Source organism: Pieris napi, chromosome 22 (genome assembly GCF_905475465.1).
Source record: "Pieris napi chromosome 22, ilPieNapi1.2, whole genome shotgun sequence".
NCBI classification, from domain to species: domain Eukaryota; kingdom Metazoa; phylum Arthropoda; class Insecta; order Lepidoptera; family Pieridae; genus Pieris; species Pieris napi.
Genome location: NC_062255.1, coordinates 1,110,116 through 1,135,215, shown reverse-complemented (window position 1 = coordinate 1,135,215; position 25,100 = coordinate 1,110,116). Strand labels below are relative to the sequence as shown.

Genomic DNA, 25,100 nt, shown 5'->3' with positions numbered 1-25,100 from the left:
GCCATAATTCTAAAATTTCCATGTCATAATAGGTTATGTTTTCGCTCTATCTAGATCTAGATCAATCTAAAAATTTACCTGTATAATTAGTAAATTAACGGTATTAAAATTAATGAAGGTTCTATACGATTTGGTTTGGATCCGCGTTGGAATTGATAGATTTATCATGTCAGCTTTCTGTATTACCTGTAACAAAAAAAAGGAACATTATAGCAGAAGACTGTATAGTGACGTCTGTGTGAAGGTATGCTAGTGTTGTATAAATGTGGTTCCGAGAACTTTTAGTCATTTTGTTCATTTATTGTAATTTATATTTTACTAGTGCCTTTGTGATAAACTTAGTAAGCTGCGAAAGAATTTGTTTGGATTGGTATGGAGACATCACTCAAAAATAATCAATAAACACGCAGAAATGGCGCAAAGTTTTGTGGCTTTTTAGAAATTTAAACGTACATACTGAAGCAATTACCTAAGTATTGAATTTAAAAATGCAGGTATTACGTATAATTTGTCTTTAAAAGGGTCAAACTTTGTATAGTATTGGTTGACTACTGAGATTTCATTAGCCATATATGTCGGAAATATGATTGTTTAATCAGATATGCATTAAAATGAACTGTGGTTTAACTAGGGACACTACTTGTACCATAACATTTTGTAAACGATAAAATTGTACGTTCATTTAAAAGCGAGTGGTAAACAAATTCGTATCATTCATCACCCTCCCTTATTTTGACTGCATTAGACGCGATCACACCTAAGTTTGTTGTGGCGTTAAAAAAGTTCCTTCTTAAGCGAACTGTCATTGAGAAATGGTGGGTGAATTTGATGGACGGCGCGGGAAATGTTTCTTTAAAAACTTTCGACGACAAATGTATTTATTTATACTTTGTTGCTTTATGATATAAAAAATTTAACAAAATTACAAGTAAAGGAAAGGCAACTGGCAGCCTTATCGCTTTCGAGCGATCTCTTCCAGGCAACCACTGTGAGAAAAGAAAAAAGAAAATGTATTAAATTACATAAGGTAGGCAAAAAGTGCAAAAATACATGTATTACAAATACTTGTAAATAAAAAGAAACTAAACAGGAACGAAATATAATATATTATATATAATAATTCGTCTTTATATAGGCGATACAGTTAACATAGTAATATTATCTTACTGCTGTTAGTACAAAAAAGTACTTAGCAAGCCTCCTGCAGTGGTGGTATCACTGTATAGACTTCTCGGTCTTATTAACTATCGTATCTAATATATAAAATTCTTGTGTCACAATGTTCGTTCCCATACTCCTCCGAAACGGCTCGACCGATTCTTATGAAATTTTTTATGCATATTCAGTAAGTCTGAGAATCGGCTACTATCTTTCAAAATATGTTTAGGGTGGTCCACCCCAAAATTTTTATTTTTTTATGATACAACATACAAAAATACATACAACCCTTAATTTTCATCCCTCTGCGATCAACCCCTATTTTTATTTGTTAATTAAAATCTAATGACTTGAACTAAGAGGTATAGAGAAAAATTCACAGAAAAACCTAAAAAGTTTTTCCAAAAAACAGTCTCTGGGGTAGCATAGCAAAATGTTCCATGTTGGTAGGTGGTATGTACTAAAATCACATCAAGGAGAAACGAAGTTCGCGGGGGCAGCTAGTATTTATATGTATATATAAATTACTTTAAACTATTATTAAACTAATTTAAAAAATAAAAACAAAATATGTCGTCTTTTATTAACATAACTTTTACACATTTAAATAAAACACTTTTTTACCGGATTGACCTGCACGTATATATTTAATTTTATTCATCTTGATAAGGTGATGCTTTAATAATAAATTAAGTAACAATATCATTCACGCATGTCGAAAAAAACTGGTGAAATGTCACGTCGGAGTGTTAATATCTGTAATTTAATACTTATGAGAATTATTTTAAGAAAAATATGAGTTCATTTCGTGTATATGAATTTACAGTTGAAATTACAATATACCTATATGTAGCTATCTTTGTACATATTACATAAGATTTCTTTATTTATTATTATATATCATTCCTTTTTTATGTAATAGGAGGCAAACGGGCAGGAGGCTCACCCGTTACCTGTTAAGTGATACAGCCGCCCATGGACACATTACCAGAAGGCTCGCAAGTACGTTGCCGGCCTTTCAAAAAATTCCTCTCTACAAACCTGTCACAAATATATCCAGTTCTGTTGCAGAACTAAGGAAACGGTTAAGTAGCGAATTTATTTTATTAAATTATTACGTTAATAAATGTTATTATCATAATTACGAAATTGAATAAAATTTCCATATAAGTAGAACAGTTAACATTTATCTTTATTAAGTAACCTTGTCTGAAATATATGAATGTTCATTTAATTAAAAATAAACAATGTTTAACTTATTAAACAGGAACATAATCGAATAAACAAGCAATTTAATTATAAATTTTATAAATTTTTATTTACTTTAAAAGCTTCTCTTACAGTCCATTCATCTTAAACACCTTTCAAAAGAATTTTCACGCTCGATTCAAACATTCACTATCTTCAGCAAAATCTTCAAACTCAAACTCAAAATAACTTTATTCATATAGGTAACCAAGTACACTTATGAACGTCAACAGAAAAGGTGTTAAATTTATACTAAATTTACATTTACTAACAGTTCGCAAGCCAAGGGCGTAGAGCGGGCAAGAAGAGCGGGCAAGAAGAACTGGCAAGAAACTCTCCACTCTTTTTAATTGCCAACTTTTGAGTCATACAAATTGTTTGTAAGGCAGAACAGTCATAAATATTTGAACTGGAGCAAATTATACCAAGGATTAAGATCATTTAAATAATCGTAAAATTTATAAAATGCTTTATTGATTGATTTACGTTTAACTAGAGTTTTGAATTTATTGAGTGATAATTCTCTAATTTCGCTTGTGAGTTTTAGGAGTAGTTTATCTTCTGGAACCTGGTTGGTAGTATGCTTAGATTTGTTCTGTTTCGAGTATTATACTGGTGAAAGTCACCATTTGTTTTAAAATCAAAAAAAGAGGGTTCAAGAATATATTGATAGTGTCATAATATTTGATTCCTTAAACTTATTCTTTTAAACCTGTCTTGTGCTCAAACCGAAAGTATGCTTCTAGTGTGTAGTAAAATATAATGAGAATATATAATTTAATATAATAATAATAAGTATGTTGAATGGAAGAGAGTAGGTGAGTACGATACAGGGAATCCTGTGGGGGCTAGTGTACATATGTGCAATGTGCATCTTTTTTTATTATTACCAATACACAAATATACAGTATTTACAATATTCTTAACCTACATAGTAATAATAATAATTATTAATAAATAGAAAATTGCATTGCAGTTGCACCACATTCATGTTACACCATTGCCGAGTGATGAAAATATGAAGAAAAAAAAAGGGTGCGTGTACTTATGTACGCGCGTAAGAAGTTCTTTGGCGTTATTAAAAATAGTTTTTGATTGCATGCAAATAATTAATTACAACTTAATAATCAAAGACTGTAAAAGGAGTCATTATAGTCAATAAAGTTCAGTTTACATTTGAAAAATTAAATAAATAAATATTTATTATTATTCTCTTACATTAAGTGTAACATAAATTCTGAATGTTGTTTTGAAATTATCTCCAATTCCGTAGCATCTTCCGTGGGCAACTTCATTATGTTAATTTTGTGTCACGGTGCGCGCGCATCGTAAAATTTCACTCTCATCAATTTTTCATAACGCGCCCTAGAAGTATAACTTCAAAAATTTGCAGCCGTTTCAAGGTGACGCCATGATTCGACAAGTTTACCAATATTGTAACTGTACTGTATTTCTGTATTATAGCAATGAAGTGTAAATAAAATAAATATATTAGAATAGATACATTTACAGAACTTATTTAGTTAACAAAGAACTCAAGGTGCGAGTGTTATGGACACTTACAAGCACTACCTTCTATTGTAAGAGCCGATTATTGACGGAAGAACGAGGGGTGAAAATATAATGTATCCGGAAATAATGATCACGATATTTCCGGTCATGGGTTGGCCTGACAGGTAGAGAATCTAATGTTTTTATATTCACGCGATCATACTTTCACCGTTATTAATACATTCCTACAATCTATTCGATAATTCAATAGATAGATAGAAAGAAACACACCTAAAATCGGGAAATTTAATACATTTTAATACATTATTCGTCTTAGGGATTGTGGGTAGGGCATCGAGCCCGGGTTTACCCGGACCGAAAAAACCCGGGTTTTCCCGGTTCTGAAGATTACAAAAAAACCCGGGTTTAATTTTTAAAACTCGGGTTTTTCGGGTTTTTTTTTAATACTTTTGTTTTTGTTATTTATTAAGTTTAAGCCACTTTGAATGCAATAAAAAGTAAATGGAATAAAAAGACGCTTTGATAAATTATTATTGTACGTAAAAAGTAGCTTCGTTGCTACGTTCCTACCAATAAAACAAGCCTTGCAAGTTAAATTCGCGTTCCGCGCGTCCATCTCAAGACATGAATGAAGTGAAGTGTGGAGCAGTGGAGAGGGGAGGGTGTAGAGAAGCTCGTCGCTTTAAATGATTTAAAAACAGATATTGCATTTACTGATGATGACTGGAGAAATATAGATGAGATTCAATAAATATTGGATGGCGAGGCGCTTTGTCGACGCGATGCAACATTAATTATAGCTGATGTTTCCCTAACATTTGCATTGAAGAAAATGGATGAAATGAAGACACCACTAAGTAACAAAATGGCAACTGTATTGAGCAAACGATGCGCAAAAAAAATACTAACTCAAGCAGCAACACTACAGTACTTGGCAAATCCGGGTAAATATTTTGAGAACAATATGTGATATGAAAAATGAAGATAAAACTGTTTTTTATCGGCCTACAGGTGATGAAATGCTAAACGAAATTGATAATCTGATTAAACGCACAACCAAAAAACAAAATATACCTCTAAAAAATTTGCCAGCGCCAGACCAAGGCCTGCGTGAAATTGACATTCAGTTGTCTACTTTGATAAATGAAGAGGAACTGAACAGACAGTTAAGTCAAGCTGTTGCTACTGATAATACTGCTCCTAAAACTGGATCAGCTTGTCCATCAGACGATTTGCTTACTACTGTGAGGGTAGAAATAGCACTCTTCGAGAATGGCGGTACGCGACAGCGAGAGCGTTCCTCTCTTTTTTAAGTGGTCAGATGGTCAGAGGGTATATCTTAAGTATGTTGTTTATATAATGAGTAAAATGCATAACTACTTTTTACTTAATATTCTGAAGAAAAAATAAATCTTAATCACTTTTTTAAACATTAAAACTGTTTTTGTAATTTGTAAAGTACTGTTTTATTTATTTAAATTCTTCCTCGTCCTTTATATTTTGTATTCATTGTAGGAGATCGATATATAAACGCAGATTAGTACATTTAAAAAAAATTCAATAAAAAGATCGAAATGCTCGAAAAAACCGGTCTACCCGGGTTTTGATTACTCTTAGACCCGAAAACCCGGGTTTTCAAAATTGAACCGAGTTTCGATGCCCTAATTGTGGGGTACATTGGAAACAAGACGGCACTTAGGGTTGAACTACCTACTTAAAGTCTTGGTGGTGACCACCCCAAGTGCTTTGTGAACACTTGGGGTGGTCACCACCAAGTGTTCACAAAGCACTCGGCTCGGCTAAACTCGGCTTCAAAACCTATGGGATGTGCGACGGCGAATCCCAAGGTTTTTTGCGATACCAGGGGCCAGAGCCAATCTATTGCACAGGAGTGAGCTTTCTTTAAAATATCCAGTTGAGAAGAAGATCAGTTTAGGTTCGTTAATTTATTAGCATTTTTTTTTCTACCATAAACTGAAAGGTTTTGGAGTAGCAAGACCGAACGAAAGAACGATAATTTTGTTTGAGGTTTTTGTGTAAGTCTTGAAATTTAACTGTCAAACTTGCTTCGACAGATGTGTCTATAAGGATAAATAAATGTAAAAATTATTTTAATTAATTCATCAATCACAATAAGCTTAATTATGGTTTAAGTATATATAGTTATTTAATAAAAGCTATTTTGATATATTTTAAACATAGTTTTCTGGTGCTATGTTAGATGACACTTACATTGTTAAACGTTTCCATCAAAATTTGATAGTAACTATCAATAGCTTAGTGTTATATTTATGTGATTAAACAAATGTATATCCCTGGAATCTAACTCAGGACTCAAAGCAGTATGGCCCTTATGAAAGTGTAGTCCGTTTCCCCAATGGCGAGTTAGGGATTTTAATTTTCCAACAGTAATCAAGTTTTGAAGCGGAAGAGGTTTAGTAATTCTAGCCGTGCTAATTCGTCCGCGGCGAGATCAAAGCACCAATTACTGCGTACGCGCACGCTCCACTTGGAGTTTACACGTACGGAAGCATTGGTTGCTACTATTTTTGGGTATTTGGGTTACTATTAACATTTGTGAATGGAAGAATCTTCTCACATAATTTAATTATTTGCCTCTTTCGCGATAATAAAGAAAAATTTTGTCTAGGCAAGATGGCGTCGCACCAGTCCCTCAGACACACGTCAAGTTACGTTTACACATACACAAATACACATATGTTTAGATCAAAAACAGACTTCGAAACTACAATACATTAAAATTAGGCAGGCGAAAACATTTTGTTTACTATCTTATGTCGTCATTTGATTAATTTGTGATCGCTTTGTGTCACGTGACTGACGTATAACAATAATTGTCAAAAAAAAAAATTTATAAGTAATTTCACTCCGTAACTCTTTTTTACATGTCTTAGATAATATTTTTAATAAATAATATTTTTCATCCTGCGTTAGCAACGTCCGGTCCGGTCAATTGTATTTTTTTTGGGACAGGTGGCTCGTAACATTTCTATTGCCGACTTTTCAGGGAATGGTACGCTCTTTTCTTGAAGGCCCCTAAGGTTTTGGCAGAAATGGCTCACGGTGTCCTCTATTTTGGATTGTTTCGCGGTAAAAAAGTGTTTTTCTATGTCTAAAAGTTATGTCAATAAATGACAATACTATGAACAATTATAATAATAGCTGCAATTTCATCATCGGACATGGTGGCAGAATACGAAACTCAATCACAATTACACAACTGAGCGTTTCTTAAGGCAGTTTTTAACGCGCACCACCACTATGTGAAACCAGCTGCCCACTAAAGTATTTCCGAACCAGGCTTGGGGTCCTTCAAGAAAAGAGCGTACTAAATCTTAAAAGGCCGGCAACGCATTCGCGAGCCCTCTGGCATTGAGAGTGTTCATTTGTGTCGGTATATTTTAACATCAGGTGAGCCTTCTACCTGTTTGTACCCTGTTCTATGAAAAAATATATATTTCGTATTTCTATACGTTAGATGAAAATAAATATTCCTGCCCAGTCGCGGGGAAGTATAATTTCATACAAACATAGCCTGAGGCGACGCGAAAAGTAACCTCATTTCACTCACAATTTATCTTCGTAAAAAGTTTTCCCGAACCTAGCCGCGGGCGACATACAGTCGAAATAATACGGAACCTTCAAAGGCAGACCCGGGAGAGTAAAGTTTCTAACCAGTTTCCCAATATAACTAAATAAACGAAAAATCATTACAAACACTGATTTCGGAAATCTGAATCTAAAGGTATTTTGGGATGCTAAATACACGTTTGATACAATTAATCTATTCTTCAACTATACATCAAGAAAAGCGTTCCAAATCTGAAAAGGCCGGCAACGCACTCGCGAACCCCCAGGAAATTTTTTTTCTATGGGAGGCGGACTTTACTATCACTTCAGCTCAGAAAGTTATTCAAGTACACGTCGTATTTCAGTAAAGAGTTTACCAAATCTTAAAAGATCGGCACGACGGAAAAAAATAACAAGTGCAAAGCAACATAAGCATAAAATTACTTAAACAAAAAAAACATACTATGTAAACAGTGAAAAGGAAAATATTAAAAACCATACATGAATTACGATAATTTCAGATCAGTTAGTACGAAAGTAAGGATGTGGATATAATGCTTGTACAGCAGAGATTTAAAAGAAGAGAAGAAGCTAAGCGGATAGGGACGGAAAGCGAATTCCATAGCCTCACTGCTGACTTTAAGGGATTCGCCAAGAAAGGGATTTCAAGTTTTCGGAAGAGCCAAAAATTTTTCATACTTAATTTAAACATAAATGCGTCAATTTTTTAGCCTTCTTCTTCTGCCTCTGGTGCCACTTTATTGCTAAAGAGTGTATGTTAAAAACTTGAATTGTGCCTTGCGCTAGTATAATAAACCGTAATGCCGGTTCACTCCTGTACGATCCGCAAACACGACGTCTTCGTTCTACCAGTCTATTGCCGTGAATTTTGCAATTTTTGAGTGCGTATCAGCAATATTGGTAAGCTAGCTGTTATATCAAGCTCAGATAACTGTATGATAATATATTTACTTCAAAATAAACGTATATAACTATACAATTTCAAATATTCCCCACTTAAGTACCATAGTTATCTTATGTTTTACATACACCCAAATTTTAGAAAACAGTCTGCCCTTGAACAATGGTGTTTTAATGTTATTTTTAAAATCCAACATCTGCTCGACGCAATCATTGGTGCTAAGTATCCTCAAGAGAGTTACGAAAATAACTTAATGACTGCATACGTTATGTTGCAATACTTAGGTCTGTTTTTGTCTTTTATTTGTAAGAAAATGTCAGTTGAACGTTTTATTTTAATATAAATCTATATAAATAAAAAATATTGGTTGTTTGTAAAGTAGGTTTACGATCGAGATGTTTACGTGATAACGTCTTATTGGTGATATAAGTTTTTGGGAAGAAAGGAATTAATGAAGATAACAATTTTTTCAAATTTTAAATTACATCTATCGTTTTATTCACACTTTTGATGATAAATTTCGGGTGTAAAATGACAAGTTTACTTATTCGACTATGATATACATTTTTCTTCATACATTCATGGAATGACTGGCAGCGCTCGAGATGAGACGGGAGATTGGTCCGTCTCTCTCTCGTTATACCTGCGATCGCGCTCGTGAGGTTTTGGTGTGACACAAGTTTCTGAACATGTCACCCGACTAAAACGATTTTAAAGACGTTATCACGTCAAAAATGAATCGAGATATTTTTCTAATACGAAGACGGCTGTACCAATTCTATTATTTTTTATGTATTCCTTGAAGTCTGAGGAAGGGTTTTCTAGACAGCAGTTATATTTCCGAAAAGCGAACTGTCTCTACTACGGAAAAGGTATTCAAAATATTATTTTAAGGCGAAATGAAGTTCGCGGGGCAGCCAGTTTAAAATAAATTATTAAAAATTAAGACCTGTCAATACTATGTATCTAATTTTAGATTAGTACTAGCGGACCCCACAAACGTTGATGATATTTCAAGCGATTAGGATATTAAACAAATTATGAAAGTACTGAAGCGCCATCGCAGCTGATTTGTGAATCTAAACCATCCAGGGCTCCACCAAAACGCATACAAAGAGTTGAAGTTGAAGAGGAGTTCAGTGAGATACACACGTACAGTAGAATTATATATATGTAAGCTATCCTATCTTTTAAGTTAGATCAAACTGCACACGGTGTGCAAATTTGATTGAAATCGGTTAAGTCGTTTATGAGTACATAACGGACAAACAACGAGACGTGTATATACATATATTAAGATTATCTATCTATTTATCTGTTGATAATTAGTATATACATATATCTATTTAATGCCACTTCACAATTTATTCATCCTCAGGGTGTTCATGGCTCGATTCCCGACGTAAAAATATTTTTATTGTTTCGTCGGACGGGTTACAACCTCCGATAAAAAAAACAGCTACTCGTTTGTTAAAGTGTGACTACGTGAGGTTATTCAGGCATTATAAGAGAACAATAAGCCTTATTATCGAGGCGTCAAATGGCACAATAGAATGTAAGTTAAAACTTGTTTCGTCTAAGTTTACAAATAACTCCGGAAATTCTAACTCATATCATACGCTATCGTCTCTTTCCGTCTAAGTGCATTTACGGTATGATGAAAAGAGATGTAAAGTATATTCGATTGAATTAACGCTGGTTAAACGACTCTTTGATATCATATTTTATCCATTACACATACATTATCATTTGTAATTTTCCCGTACATACAACGACCACTATTTAAGCCTTGGCTAGTTTAAGCTATCGCAGAATATGCTTAAAAGGAGTATTAAGAATATCCATAGCGCAAAATAACCTTGCATCATGAGCACATCCCACATACACACCCTCACTTTTACACCATCACACAACACCCGAATTACGTATTACTTAGTAATAATAATAATAATTTATTGATTGCAAGAATATGGTACAAAATGTTAAGGTGATACAATCGTAAATCGTTCGCATATTCTGCCACACACGTACAATTTGTCGTAAATATTTGGCGTAAAAAACTCTCGGTACTCTTTTAAAATAGCAAATCATCAAACAACACTTATTTTAAAACAAATATCGCATATTAATTAGAAGCAGCCCGTCTAGCACTAGTTCCAGGCCCTTTTATAAACTAGATAATCGTTAACTTTCCGTCACCGTACAACCGGTAACAATTAACAGAAAAGCATTGGTGCAACCGCAGTTCCAACCTACAACCTTAGTGATGAGAGTCTGGTGCAACCGCAGATCGAACCTAAAACCTCAGTGATGAGAGTCTTAGGCTGAAGTCACTCTACCAACATTGCTCAACATTTATAACTTAAATACTGTTGGATGTCAAAACTTAATAAACAGTTACAGAAGTTAAATAACAAGTTATATTCAGTACGAAAATGTAACCAGCTGTGCAAAGTTGGTTAAGTGATTAAATATGACAACGTTCGTATCTTCGGTTTAACTCGACAAGATTAGTCCATTTGTGGTGGATATTATTAGACATAAACCTATATGTGTTTATATCTATAAGATACTGTGCGATAACCAAATTTATATATATTCCATAACGTCGCTGTAGAATGATAACCTCGTATGTTCAGAGAACCAAAGATTACAGGAAACGAAAAAAAAATTTCATTTCGTTAATGTAGAAAATGTTATTGTGTTTTTGTCCATAGTTTTAGATGGTAATTATTAATAATATAAATAAGTCACATCATGGTTATACCAGTTAAATTTAATACGAGTCTAAGAATAAAATATTAATTTGTTTTTTTAGATACGAAGTTGCCATTCTAAAGTGACGATAAGTGTGTTTTAAATATAATGAAAAGGTCACAAGTCTTACGAAAATATACGAAATTCCAGTAACGGGTGAAAGGTATTAATTACATAAATTGTGTAATTAAGATAATTATAATTAAATTAGCTGCGACCGCGAACTTCGTTGCTCCTTAATGTGATTTTACTTATCCTACCTTTTTAGTACATACCAACATGGACCATTTTGCTAAGCTACCCCAGAGACTGTTCGGTTTTTTGGAATGAAAACTTTAAAGGTTTTTCTATGATTTTTCTCTATATAAACCTCAGAGTTCATGTCATAAGATTTTAATTAACAAAAAAATAGAGGTAATGGTAGAGGGGGGAAAATTAAGGGTTGTATGTATTTTTGTATGTTGTATCATAAAACAATAGAAACAAAAAAATATTGGGGTGGACACCGTCTATAACTTAGGGGTTTGGAAGTCGCAGACTTACTGAATATGCATAACAAATTTCATAAGAATCAGTCGAGCTGTTTCGGAGGAGTATGGGAACGAACATTGTGACACGAGAATTTTATAGATTAGATTAACGTGTAACATTTAATCCGTTGCCATGGTTACGATGTTTGTTGTGTAAATGTTCATTAGTAAAAGTTCATTAGGACCATGATCGGAACTCTTAAACTGAACATAGAAGAAAGTATGCCCCTTCTTTTCCCATCGTGAAAAATATTAACTACATTCAAGAAATATCTTCTGTAAAAAATTAGTATGTTAATTGTGTCTTGTTTTATCTTTCACAATGGAGGTGCGGTGAAAATCCTTTGTTTAATCGGATTAAATCGCGTAAATTTTTCATGAAAGGCCTTTGTTTCGAGCCTTTTAGTTTTGCTGTTGAAATGAATATGAAATTTATTGCTGTCCGCGTTTTGCTAACTTTTATAGTCTTAATTCAATATTTTATTTGGCCTTATAAATAATGCAATTTTAAATAAAGATAAATGATGAATATTTTATTCATACTATTATTATTAAGAGGTACCTACAGTTTGTGAGGTTGTGGGGTAATCTGACTTGACCACGATATTGAGTGTCATTGGCACAACAGACTGCTACCAAATAAGAGGAGATTCAATTGGAATGTCTTAGACATTCACCGTACTCCCGGGACCTTGCTCCAACAGATTACCATTTAATAACCGATCAGGTAGTCAAACTCCAAAAAAGTTCAGTTTCTTTCCATTTTTCGTCATCGTTTCTTGAAGTAGGGCGAATGTAAAAAATATATGGTGGAGTTGTGGTTTATGTATCAATTTGGAAAGATCGATACACGATTTAAATAACTTCGCTCGATAGAAAAAACATCCAAACATACCCAATATTTGACACTTTGAATTCATTTTATAGTATTAACAGACGATCGAACTTGGTACGGGCCCGACAGCGGATTCCGTACGCTCCATACCATATCCGTTCGTCTGGAGAGTTGTCTGCCGAACATTATTATTATTATTTCGTGTTCGCTCGGTCCGATGGTTTGCACATCGAATTTGGTCCGCTCCGTACCAAATCCGCGAGTCTGTACGCTCGGACCGGACAAACGCACGGCAGTTACGTTTGAAACATTCTGGAGGTAGCACGTGCGTCAGCGCATGTTCGCACTATGGCATTATTTCGGAGAGTAATTGTGACGATATACACTGGTATATCATATATACAGTACTGACTGAATTTCGGCTCTCTAAATTATCTTCCTGATGCAGGATATTTTAACGTTGCAATAAGTCGCTCTTCAGCAGTAACAGCTTTCCTCATCACAGTATCAGTTTTCGTGATTAGAGGTTTAACCAAATTTAAGAGTTCCTCAAAGGTTTCGTGATCTAGTCGCAAGTATATACGGAAGTCTTCGCAATCGAGCGATTTGATTAACTTCATGTGACTAAATTCATTACGGTTTTTTAAATATGTTTTTGCCCACTCCTTTCTTTTTTTTCGTGATATTTGTGGCGGCATTACTGTTGCCGCAACAACAATCGCAATTTTAGCGCGCTTGGATAACGTCGGAGGCATGAAGTCTGAACTCTGTACACGCCACGCGGTTACTGCGAGATCCGGCCGTGTGTTGTGAGTAGCGGATTTGGTACGCCATACCAATCCGCTATCCGGCCCGTACCAAGTTCGATCGTCTGTTAATACTATTAAGACGAAAATGTATTTAGAACATGATTATGAAATTGACACGATATATTTTATCGAAAGCCAAATAATCCATTTCAGAAGAAAAAAAATGAAAATTACATTAATTTAATGTTTTACATAACTAATTGTTATTACGGGCCGGCCTCAGTGCTCCAGCTCTCCACTGCGCCCCGCAGTGGAGAGCAGCGTCCACCCCGAGACACTGACACAGCAATTCATCACAAGCAAAATTTATTCAAATAAACAAAATTAGAATTGTCAAATCTTTAGTAACAGCTCAGAAAGTTCTTTCAAGTGAAGCCAGCAAGGAAACGGCGGACCACGAATTGGCGAAAAATATCTAAAATACGAAATAGCTACTTTGTTTGAAGATTGTAGTAAAAATTTAATTAATCCCGTCTGCATTCCTTTGGAAATCGCGAAAATGCTTTCCAAACTTTTCAAATTTGTACCAGGAAACAATAGAAGTATAAGAGTCAAGCTTAATTTTTAAGTGCAATTTTAGGCATTGTTTTTATTATTAATCTGAACCGGCGAAATTCGTATGCCTAGCATGACAGTTCCGAAGCCTGTGAACAGTTTGTATTGGAGATTTCTCTTTTATAGTTTTCGTAAGTTTTTCTACTGGACGACAATTTCAACAAATCAACAACCATGAATAGCGGTCTAGCAGTTCTCGAGTTAGAAGTGTTCAAACCCGACTAATATTTTATATATTTTTGATCTTTATTAGTAATCATAACAATGACCCCTTGTGGACCCCTTGCCATGCGTCTCCTAAATATTACTTGGGGTACTACATACAAGTCGTAAGGAACGATAGAAAAAAACTTGGAGCAATTTTAATGTGGAGCAGTGATTTGATAAATTTACCAAAAATACAATTATAAAGTCATCGCCATTACTTGTTAACAGATGATATATTAATGAAATTTTTCGTTCTATATATTTGTAAAATACAGAAAAGATCATGCTTTTGTGAATTCGTGTCTGAAATTCGTAAATCATATTCTTCCCGAACCTCTTGTAAACACATCTTTGTTCTTGTAACTTTCTCCTTGAAATTCCAAATACAATGAATGTTTTAAAATAAATCTAGGACATGTTTTGTTTAATTGTACACTCACCGCTGATCTAGATAAATGAACGACCTAGGTCTCTCGTAAATGCTTTCTCCAATTTACTGATTGTTTTATATATAGTCCGTATATAACACGGCTTTAATATATCAACGCTTAACGACATTATACGCCGCTCTCTTGCCTTCGTCAATGTTCCATCCATTTTGGAGCCAGGCATCGCAAGAGATGGCAAGCGGTCGGATGTGATGTCGTTGATCCTTTGGAAGATGGGACGGGCTGTGGTATGGGATGCTACTTGTGTGGACACTTGTGCCCCTCCTTCGGACTAGCAAAAAAGCTGGGGCGCCGCAAAGCTGGCGGAATAGAATAAACGGCTCAAATATAAGAGTTTTCTCCAACCTCGATTTAGTTCCCTTTGGAGTAGACTCTTGGGCGTTTAAACATTTAAATTGGCGTTTGGTGACCCCAGAGCTGATGCTTATCTCGACGAATAAGTATCGCAATACAGCGAGGAAATGCCAACATTAAAATTTGTTTTTTTTTTTAAATTATAATTAGTTTCTAGTTTAAGAGTATGTATATTTGTGTTATTAAATACTTAAATCCAATCAATTGTATATTAATAAACATTATTTAATAGTGTAGTACTAAGCATTATATGTAACAGGGAAGTCAAGGATATTCTGTATTAAATCAGAATATTAAAAGGTCAACCACCCGTAACATATGACGAACGCTGTCAGTCATAATATCAAATTAAAAATAATCTAAACATTTGTGTTTTCTTTAACAGAGTTCATTTACACGTGTGTGCAGTGGTTTTAGTTTAAAAAAATAAATAAATCAGTGGCGCTACAACTTTGTTAGGTCTGGGACTCAGATTTCTGTATCTGTTTCATGATCATTTGTCAATCTAATAGACTTTTTGTGTCAAAAAGCTTGTTTCCTCACCGTTCGAGCGAATGTTAAATGCTCACATAGAAAGGGCATTGATACACAGGGGATCGAACCTACGACCTCAGGGATGAGAGTCGCATGCTGAAAGCACTAGGCCAACACGGCTCGGTTCAAACCATTTATAATAATCAATTTTTATAGTTGTAGCAAGATGTTATATTATAACGAAACAAAATGAGGTACGTTTCAAGGAAATAGTTTTTTTACTCGCCCCTCAAAGGCTTGTTTACTATCATATTTTATAAAAAATACCTGTGCAGCAAACTTTCTGTTCTTGCATCTCATTTGAATACACAATAACGATATCGGACCACTGCAAAACCGGTTTTGAACAGGTGCAAATCTCAACTTATTTAGGGTTGTCATTAAGATCTAATAATTTTTATTTAAATTGAAAAATATAGTGTATTCATATTAAACATAGCTTCGAGCGTTGTAGAGAATTAAAAAAAAAAACACTAATTTATATATTTATATATAGTACTTCACGCACAACGGAACAAATAAGCGTCTAACAAAACGATTTTGTTCAATCGACTATGACGCAGCACTTATAATTCCCTCACTTTTCTAATCCATATCTAATTGTTTTAAAAGAAATCATTTATACAGTTGGCGATCATTTCCGATGCGGTGGAGTCGCCATCGGACACCGTGAAGTGACCCTTTATATTGAGAAATAAGTCAAATAGCGATGTATTCAATACGAAAAAAAATTATTAAAAATTAACATCTTATTTATCGAAATAAATATTTTTCAACAAATTGTTAAAATATAATAATGTTATATTGACAACCCTAATTCCCATTGTCCATCTGCTCAGGTGAAGTGGTGAACAGGTGGTAGGTTCATTGCTCAGAAAAACTGTCAAGGTTTCTTCACTGTCATGTCCTGATTAATGACGAGTTTTTCTTTGTTATTGTAGCTTCATATTTATTTTACGGCGTTGTTAAAAATATCTGTTAAAGATCTTTGTTCGTAAACAATTCAAAACATTTATTCGTATAGGTATAATGTACACTTATGAACGTCAAAACAAAATGCTTTGAAATTTAGAGGCTGCTCTCAAATGGGCGTAGAACGGACGAGAACTGCCAATACACTCACTCCAAATCGCTAAGGTTTTGTTAAAGCATTTAACATTGAAATACTCTTTTCGCTTATATATGTCACCGTAAAATTGTAAAAACCGTTAGATTGTAATCTATCTCGCGAGATTGTAAACTGTCGAAAGATTGTGAACCTCAACGAACTGCTTACAAATTATCGTATTATTATTCGGTAGTTATATAAAATTGTTGGGAAATAAAATTAATCTGTAATTGACCAATGAAGTTTGAATGATAACTAAGTTAGTGTAGTACAATCTACCGAATAATAATACGTTAAATTGTAAGCAGTACGCTGAGGTTCACAATCTTTCGACAGTTTATAATCTCGCGAGATAGATTACAATCTAACGGTGTTTACAATTTTACGTTAACATATATATATCACAGAGTAACACTAAAGATGCATTTTATATATTAAAACCTTTGTTTAAGTTTCATCAATACTTACTTAATTAACAATATAATTTTTAATTACGACGAATAGGACAACAAAAAAATTTTAATTTCTTACAATTTCAGCCACTCATTTCAAAAACCTTAAAGATAACATGTCGTAGCAATGGCGTCGCTGTCAGTTGTCATATGTCACTTATAAATTAACAACGTCAATGTCAAGTTCAATTTAGAATTTTTCTATCATATCTATAAATATCTATTCGGTCGATCGTAAAGAGAAGTAATAGATTACATAATTTATTTGACATATATAATTAGTTTGTCACTATTAATTATATTGAAGTTACATCCACGAAGTCATGGTTTTTATAAACACAGCTCGCACCACATTTATTTTTGGATATATGTTCGTTTGTAAGGTTATAAAAGCGCCCTAAGTGATGAAGTGGAAAAATAAACAATGAGGGAGGAAGTACCACAAATAGTTTTATGGGGGTCATAGTGTTTACTTAGTAAGATTTAGATAATTGAAAAAAAATTCTAGGTCAAATATTGTCATTTAAATAATTATCTAATATGTAAAAGTCTCGTGTCACGGTGTTTGTAATTTAACTCCTCCGAAATTGCTCGACCGATTTTCGTGAAATTTTGTGTGCATATCGGTTAGGTCTGCGAATGGGACTTCTTTTTTCATCCCCCTAAATTAAATTTATTATTTTTTAGACATTTTTTTTTTGTTTTTATATTTTTGATACAGCATACAAAATTACATACAACCCTTAATTTTCACCCTTCTACGATCAACCCCTATTTTTATTATAGTAGATAGTTACTTTTATTGAACTAAAAAAATGTTTCCTAGAAATAATATACTTGGAAAAACAACGTTTGCCGGGTTAGCTAGTATTTAAAAAAATTATCAGAAAGTAAAATGGAAAATTACACACAACAAATATACAGTAGGTTTTTACAATTTTCTTAACCTAAAGAAAAGATTAAACATTAAATTAGACATTTCCATTTTTACATTAGATTTAAATCCAAGGAATAGTCTTTCTTGTAAAATCTTCCACCATTGAAATCCGAGATCTCCAAAATATATAAAAGTCGATCCATATGAAACGTAATATTCGCGATTATATCCTTCAAATAACCTCCTCTTTAGATATTTGTAAGTAGGTTAAACGTTCTAACACCATCACTCGTGTATTCACTGTACCATGATAAATTGTATTTGGAAAAGATTTAATTCCATACCGCTGCACCAATGAACACCACTGAACTGAATTGAATGAAATTAAATATTCCTAACACTTATCAAATGCTCTTTGACTACATTCGGTTGCATAAAGGTTTACAATTAGAATTATATAAACACAAGCTGCCCCCGCTTCGTTTGTCCTTAATGTAATTACTTAGCCTACCGTTTTAGTACATACCAACATGGAACATTTTTCTATACCCTGTAGAGACTGTTCCCTTTTCCGGAACAAAAAACCTAAGTACAAAATAAAACTATTTTTTTTCCAATTACTAAAAAATACTCGCAGTCCAGTCAAGGTTTGCACTTAGTACCATATTTATTTACAATTAAAAACTAAGGGCTAATCGTAGAATATATACTAAAAAAATAAAAAATTATCCAGAAAATATTTTTTTTTGTTTTTATTACTTAGGGGTTAGAAAGATAGATTGTAGCCGATTCTCAGACTTACTGAATATACATTTTTTTATGTATATTCATAAGAATCGGTCGAGCCGTTTCGGAGGAGTATTGGAAGGAACATTGTGACACGAGAATTTTATATATTAGATTTAGTAAGTCGTGGTCTGTGACAGGCACGGCAATCCCATCCTTTTCTTAAAGCAGTTCGGGCCATTTTTAACCCCCTATAACTTTGTTATGGATAATATTAGAAGCCTAAATTATCAGTTACAAATAGGGAATGTATATTGCAATTATTTCATTTTAAACCAAATTACAAAGTTTGTGAATGAGAAAAGAGCGTACCAATTCTTAAAAGGACGGCAACCCGAGACCCTGGCATAGAGTGACCATGGGCGACGGTATCACTTGATAACATCAGATGAGTCTCCTGCCGGTTGGCCGGTTTATAGAATAATTAAAAAACATTCTTACTGTTTGAAAAGAAGAGTAAAGACAGAAATCCCAATCAAAGCGTAATTTTATACGCACTATGCTAATACAAAAATAATATGACGTCGAACCAAAACACTAATTAGCTTTTAATGACAATCCCAGAACTAAAAACTAATTTTTAAGTTCTTCCAAGAATGGTTTCAATCATGGTACAGTGATGTCACCTGTCACCCACCTGCTTTCCAAAATACGCAGGTGCAAAAATAAATCGTAAAATTTATTCATCTAATTAATTATATACAAGCCTCTTTCATCTTCATCTTGTCACTAGATTTCCATGGTTTTTTCCATTAAGTAGTTTATAACAGTATAGAAGCGTTGGCCTAGTGGCTTCATACCTGAGGTCGTAGGTTCGATCCCCGGCTGTGCACCAATGGACTTTCTTTCCATGTGCGCATTTAACATTTGCTCGAACGTTGAAGGAAAACATCGTGAGGAAACCGACATGTCTTAGACCCAAAATGTCGCCGGCGTTTGACAGACACTGGAGGCTGAACTACTTGCCTATTAGATTTAAAAATGATCAAGAAACAGATTCAGACATTTCTGGTTGAGGAGGTTGTAGCGCCACTGATTTATTTTATTTATTTCAGTTTATAACAGTAGTTCGGATTAATACCTGCAGCTGAGTTTCATAATCGGACGTACACCACCACGTGCACCACCAGTGGAACCAGGTGCCCACTGAAGTATTTCCGAACCTATTAAGGTTCTTCGAGAATAGAGTGTACCAATTCTTAAAAGGCCGACAAGGCACTTGCGAACCCTCTAAAATTGAGAGTGTCTTTGGGCAGCGGTATCACTTAACGTCAAACTCAAACTTTGTGAATTAAATATAAAAGTTGTCTGTGTGTTGTTGCGTCTAAGGCAAGCAGGTTTCCTCACTATGTTTTCCTTCGACATTCATGTGAATGTTAAATGCGCACATCGACAGAAAGTTCATTGTTGCACTGCTGGGGATCGCACCTACGACCTCGGGGATGAGTGCGACTGAAGCCGCTAGGCTAACACTGCTTGTATATTTTATTATTTACATATTTTATAAGTAGCGGGCACTACGTAGGTATATAACCAAGCTATATAATATATAGCAGTACAGTATATACATTAAAAATTGCAAAACATTTTTTATAAACCTCCATTCACTTTTCTCTGTACAATTTTGTGACACCAATTCAACAAGGGAAAGATTATATTTGTCTTATAGAGTTAACTTAAAATGGACTCAATTGCAAAGGAATAAAGTTTAAAATGGACGTAATATACAAATACTTAGCCAGTCACGACTCACGATTCTCGTGACATGACTATTGATAAAATGCAATGGTATCGATTTATCGCGTGATTTATCCGAATATTATATTTGTCATAAATGATTTATCTTTGACAATTGTCACTATGTAGACTTAGGTAACTTTAGGCTGGCTTTGAAATTTTCTAAGTTTTAAACTCTTTATAACGAATTTCAAGGGACCGAGCATTTTCTTTCGTTATAGAGAGTTCTCGTTATAGAGAAATAAAATCAAATTTAACCAATTACAATAATTTTTATATATATAATAGATAGGTGACGATGGTGCGTTTAGTAACTGAGACCAAACTTTTCTACAGGCAAAGTAATCTAAGAATAATGGCACAAGTGTTCATGCAATTAACAATAACAAAGGCGAGACGGCTGTTTATAACCTCAGGTGTTAGAAATTTCGGTACCTCAATAGGTAAGGTTAGGTTATAAAAACAATTACACTTAAGTATGTTGTATGTTGCCTAAATGTGAAAATATTTCTTCGTAATACAGAATGGCTGTTGCGTTATAAAGAGTGAGTCAATGTATGGGTTTTGTTAAACCAAACAAATTTAACTCATTTTTACGTTATAGAGATTATTTGGGTTTCAACGTTATAAAGAGTTTGCAATGTATATAATTGGTACAAAATACAGTGTTGGCCTAGTGGCTTCAGCGTGCGTTTCTCCTGCGGTCGTAGATTCAATCCCCGCATTTCCCCGCTAAGTAAACTCTTCGAGGACGTGCTAGGCTGCATTATCAATTTTATAGCAGTCTCCATGTCTTCAGGTGTAAGATGCTGCAATTGTTCCGTCGTAGACCTCAAATATCTCCTCTTTGGTTAGGAATTCCAAACTTCTTTCAAGGTTGAAAATTCAACTCTGACGGGGCACTGGGCAGTCGAAACCTCCTTCAAATATTTGCCGAATGGTTTTAAGTAAAGGGATCGATGAGCTACCTATAACATGGCAAAAGTGCATAGATATAGATATACATACTTAGATTCATTAAATATATTCTATTAAAAAAAATCTAATTTTTGTTCCTCCCATACAAAATTACATATGTAAGGACCTAATATTAACATGTGCCAATCGTCCATGGACACTTCTGTGGTGTGGATATGGCTCCTGAAGGTATGAGCTAACCATTCGTTTATCCCACAAACCAGAAGTGCCGCATATATTCCCACAAACTATTCATAGCTTCACAAAGGAATGTTTGTATTCGGTCGAAGCCCTTTCGAGTGCATCTCGATTTAATGGCAAATAAAACTATAATTATAAATTAAATTTGCTGGTGAACTATAGGTTTAAAGAACTTTATTTCTCATAAGAACTTAATACTAGTTCGCTTACAATGAGATATAGTACTTTATTCTAAATTATATATTATTAGTATTAGTAGCCTCTAGAGCGTTGGAACATTACACTGATAACAAATAATCTTAAAACTAAACTTTTGCGAGCTTTAAAATGTGTGGTAATAATTTAAATACACTATTAAGCTACCTTTTTAGGTGCTAACAGATTTGTTACAGGGCAGAAGGCTCACCTATCATTGCCAAAAGGCTTGCAAGTGCGTTGACGGCTTTCAAAAAGGTACGGTAAAGTTACTCGAATTGGTTGGGAAATACTTCAGTGGGCAGCTGGTTATACATATTGGTGGTTCGCGCCAAAATCTGCCTTAAGAAATCTCAGTTGAATTACGGACATCGAGGTGATACGGATAGTATTTTGTATTCTGCCTTGACGTCCGATAATGAAACTCAGCTGCAGGTATTAACCCGAACAACTCTGAACTCTCCATGGTAAATGCGGTAGAAGATGCAGAGAGAACCTACATCTCTACGCAACGCCAAGGAATCAAGCTGCATTGAAAGTGGTTGTTGACGATTCGAACCGCTCTTCGTTGAATACGGTCAAGTGGAAGGGCGTGATGCGAAATACGTGGGTATCTCAGTAATTACTGAACCAAATTTGATTAATTTAGACTAGTGACGGAATTTGTGTGAAACCATAAGGAGACAGAATTTTAGTTATGGATGCAAAATTTATATTTTAAAGAAAAAGTATGAAATGTACTTTACAAAGTTTTAAACTTCAGACTAGCAAGTCTGTAAACTTAGTGAATAAATCTTAAATTATCCGAATAAAACGAGAGCGTTTCTATAAATCACTAACGGATGCCTATTACCGCGAACACAAGATAAATAAAATAAAATTCATACGAAAACAAACAAGCGTTGAGAGATTTATTCAAGTATCAAAATAGTAAACACCTTTTGTGACTTACACACTGTGCGATTTACTAAGAACATGTTAGCAAAATGTCAGCTGCTACATAGACTATACAACAGACTAGATAGCAACATAGACTATACAACAGACATAGAATATAAATACGTCAACGTAAACTTATATAGTCTGTGCGGAAAAATAATTGAAGTCATTCAGTTTTCATACTAAGAATTAGATACCGTCGAACTACTTATGACGTAAGTGTTGTCAAAATAACTAGAAAGGTGTATGCGGGTCTCAAATCACGCAGCTGTTCTCTTTCCGATCACCACAATATAGAAAATAACAGTACGCTGAGTAATGCGGTTAGAACATGACAATATCAATTATAATTTGAGTATTCTTTTTCAATTATAAAAAAAACTAGTGTCGCCAAAACCTTCAAGATCTGGGCCTCGGATTGTCTGTTTCGTTATCATTCATTAATAGACAAGTAGGTGATCAGCCTCCTGTGCCTGATACACACCGTTGAGTTTTTGGTCTTCACCGTATGAGCGAGAATTAAGGACACAAAAGACAGAAAAGCCATTGGCTTTGCAAGCCGTGGATCAAACCTACGACCTCAAGTCGTACCCTGACCTTTGTCAACAAATACGGAACGGACTTAACTTTTCAAATTATATATTATTATTATTATCGCTCACACATATCTAGGAATAGATGATAGAAATATAAATATATTTAAACGTAAAGGATCTAAAATTCAAATATCAGGCCTAGATTTTTCATTACTGGAACATACTTACTGGGAAATACCATTAAAAATCTGACAGAACGTAAAAGATCAAAGAGTATATCCAGTTTCAATAACACAGTGAGTAAAGCAATAGCTTTACGCTGATGTCACTAGACTCTCGAAATTATTCTTAGCTTGGAGAATACTGAGAAATTTGTAATTGATTATTGCAACACTGTCATTGTTGCCAATGGGACGAACAAGGTCTTTGTCGCTTTGGACACTTCGACTTAAATTATGAAAGAAATAGAGAGAAATATCATATCATACAAAGAGTTACCGTAGTTCTTGTATGGTGAAGGAAAGCATCGGTAAGAAATCGGCACAAGCTCAACACACACGCATTACACACCTAAAACGTACCTTGTTCTTTAAAAGAAAAAAATGCTTATCTCTCATTCTTTATTATTTTTTGATTATTGTTATTTGTGTGATTCTGTGTGTGTGTTTTGTTAGTAATAAATGTTATGTCTATGTCAATGATAATTATAAAAATACTTTTTGTACTTAAACGTAGGTTCAAATAATGATAATGACTTATTGTGTATTGTTAATTGCTTACTTGTAATTATAATAATAATAGCATTCATTAATGAAAAAAGTGGCGCCAAACGTTTCTAGGTATGTATAGATTATTAACGTGATAACGTCTTTAAAATCGTTTTAGTCGGGTGACATGTTCAGAAACTTGTGTCACACCAAAACCTCACGAGCGCGATCGCAGGTATAACGGGAGAGAGACGGACCGATCTCCCGTCTCATCTCGAGCGCTGCCTTTCATTCCGTGAATGTATGAAGAAAAATGTATATCATAGTCGAATAAGTAAACTTGTCATTTTACACCCGAAATTTATCATCAAAAGTGTGAATAAAACGATAGATGTAATTTAAAATTTGAAAAAATTATTATCTTCATTAATTCCTTACTTCCCAAAAACTTATATCACCAATAAGACGTTATCACGTAAACATCTCGATCGTAAACCTACTTTACAAACAACCAATATTTTTTTATAGGTATAATAATGTTTGAGAAAGATTTGTATAGGATTTATAATTAATAAACTTAATAACTAGATTTCAAAAAATAGGCTATTTATTTCCAAAATATTTAAATTATGTCATTCGAACCTGGATATATTATTGTTATATATGTTTATAGTATGATCTTTTAAAATAGATTATACTATAAACTTGCGTTATATGAAATAAAAAAAAAATATTCGACGATATTTTATCTGTATTTTTTTATATAGTCTGTGGTCAATTTTATAAATAAGGGAGAAACCATATCTATATGAAAATATATTTCTAGATTATAATAAATATGCAGATACTAAAATACCATAAGCGATAAGAATGGTAATAGAGCATAGAAGATTACCTTGAAAGTTCTAAGAATAGTGACATCATATTTCTTGCTTTAAATACTATGAATTTATATGTGTTATCGAGTTGAAGAACGACTTTGTATTAACCACAGAAAGTCATTCGATATAAATTATCTATTGTCTATGTCACATACAGGTGATAAATAATATACAAGATGTGTTTGTAAGTTGCATGTTGCTACATTAATTATCTATTCTACAAAAAGTTCTTACTTCATTTTTGAAATTCGAACGTTTATAAC

General features: G+C 33.8%; 1 protein-coding gene across 1 annotated transcript in view; it reads right to left on the bottom strand.

Annotated features, from left to right (window-relative positions):
- The window catches only part of LOC125060638, a 120,564-nt gene that overhangs the window by 59,783 nt on the left and 35,681 nt on the right, over positions 1-25,100 (bottom strand). The window lies entirely within an intron of this gene.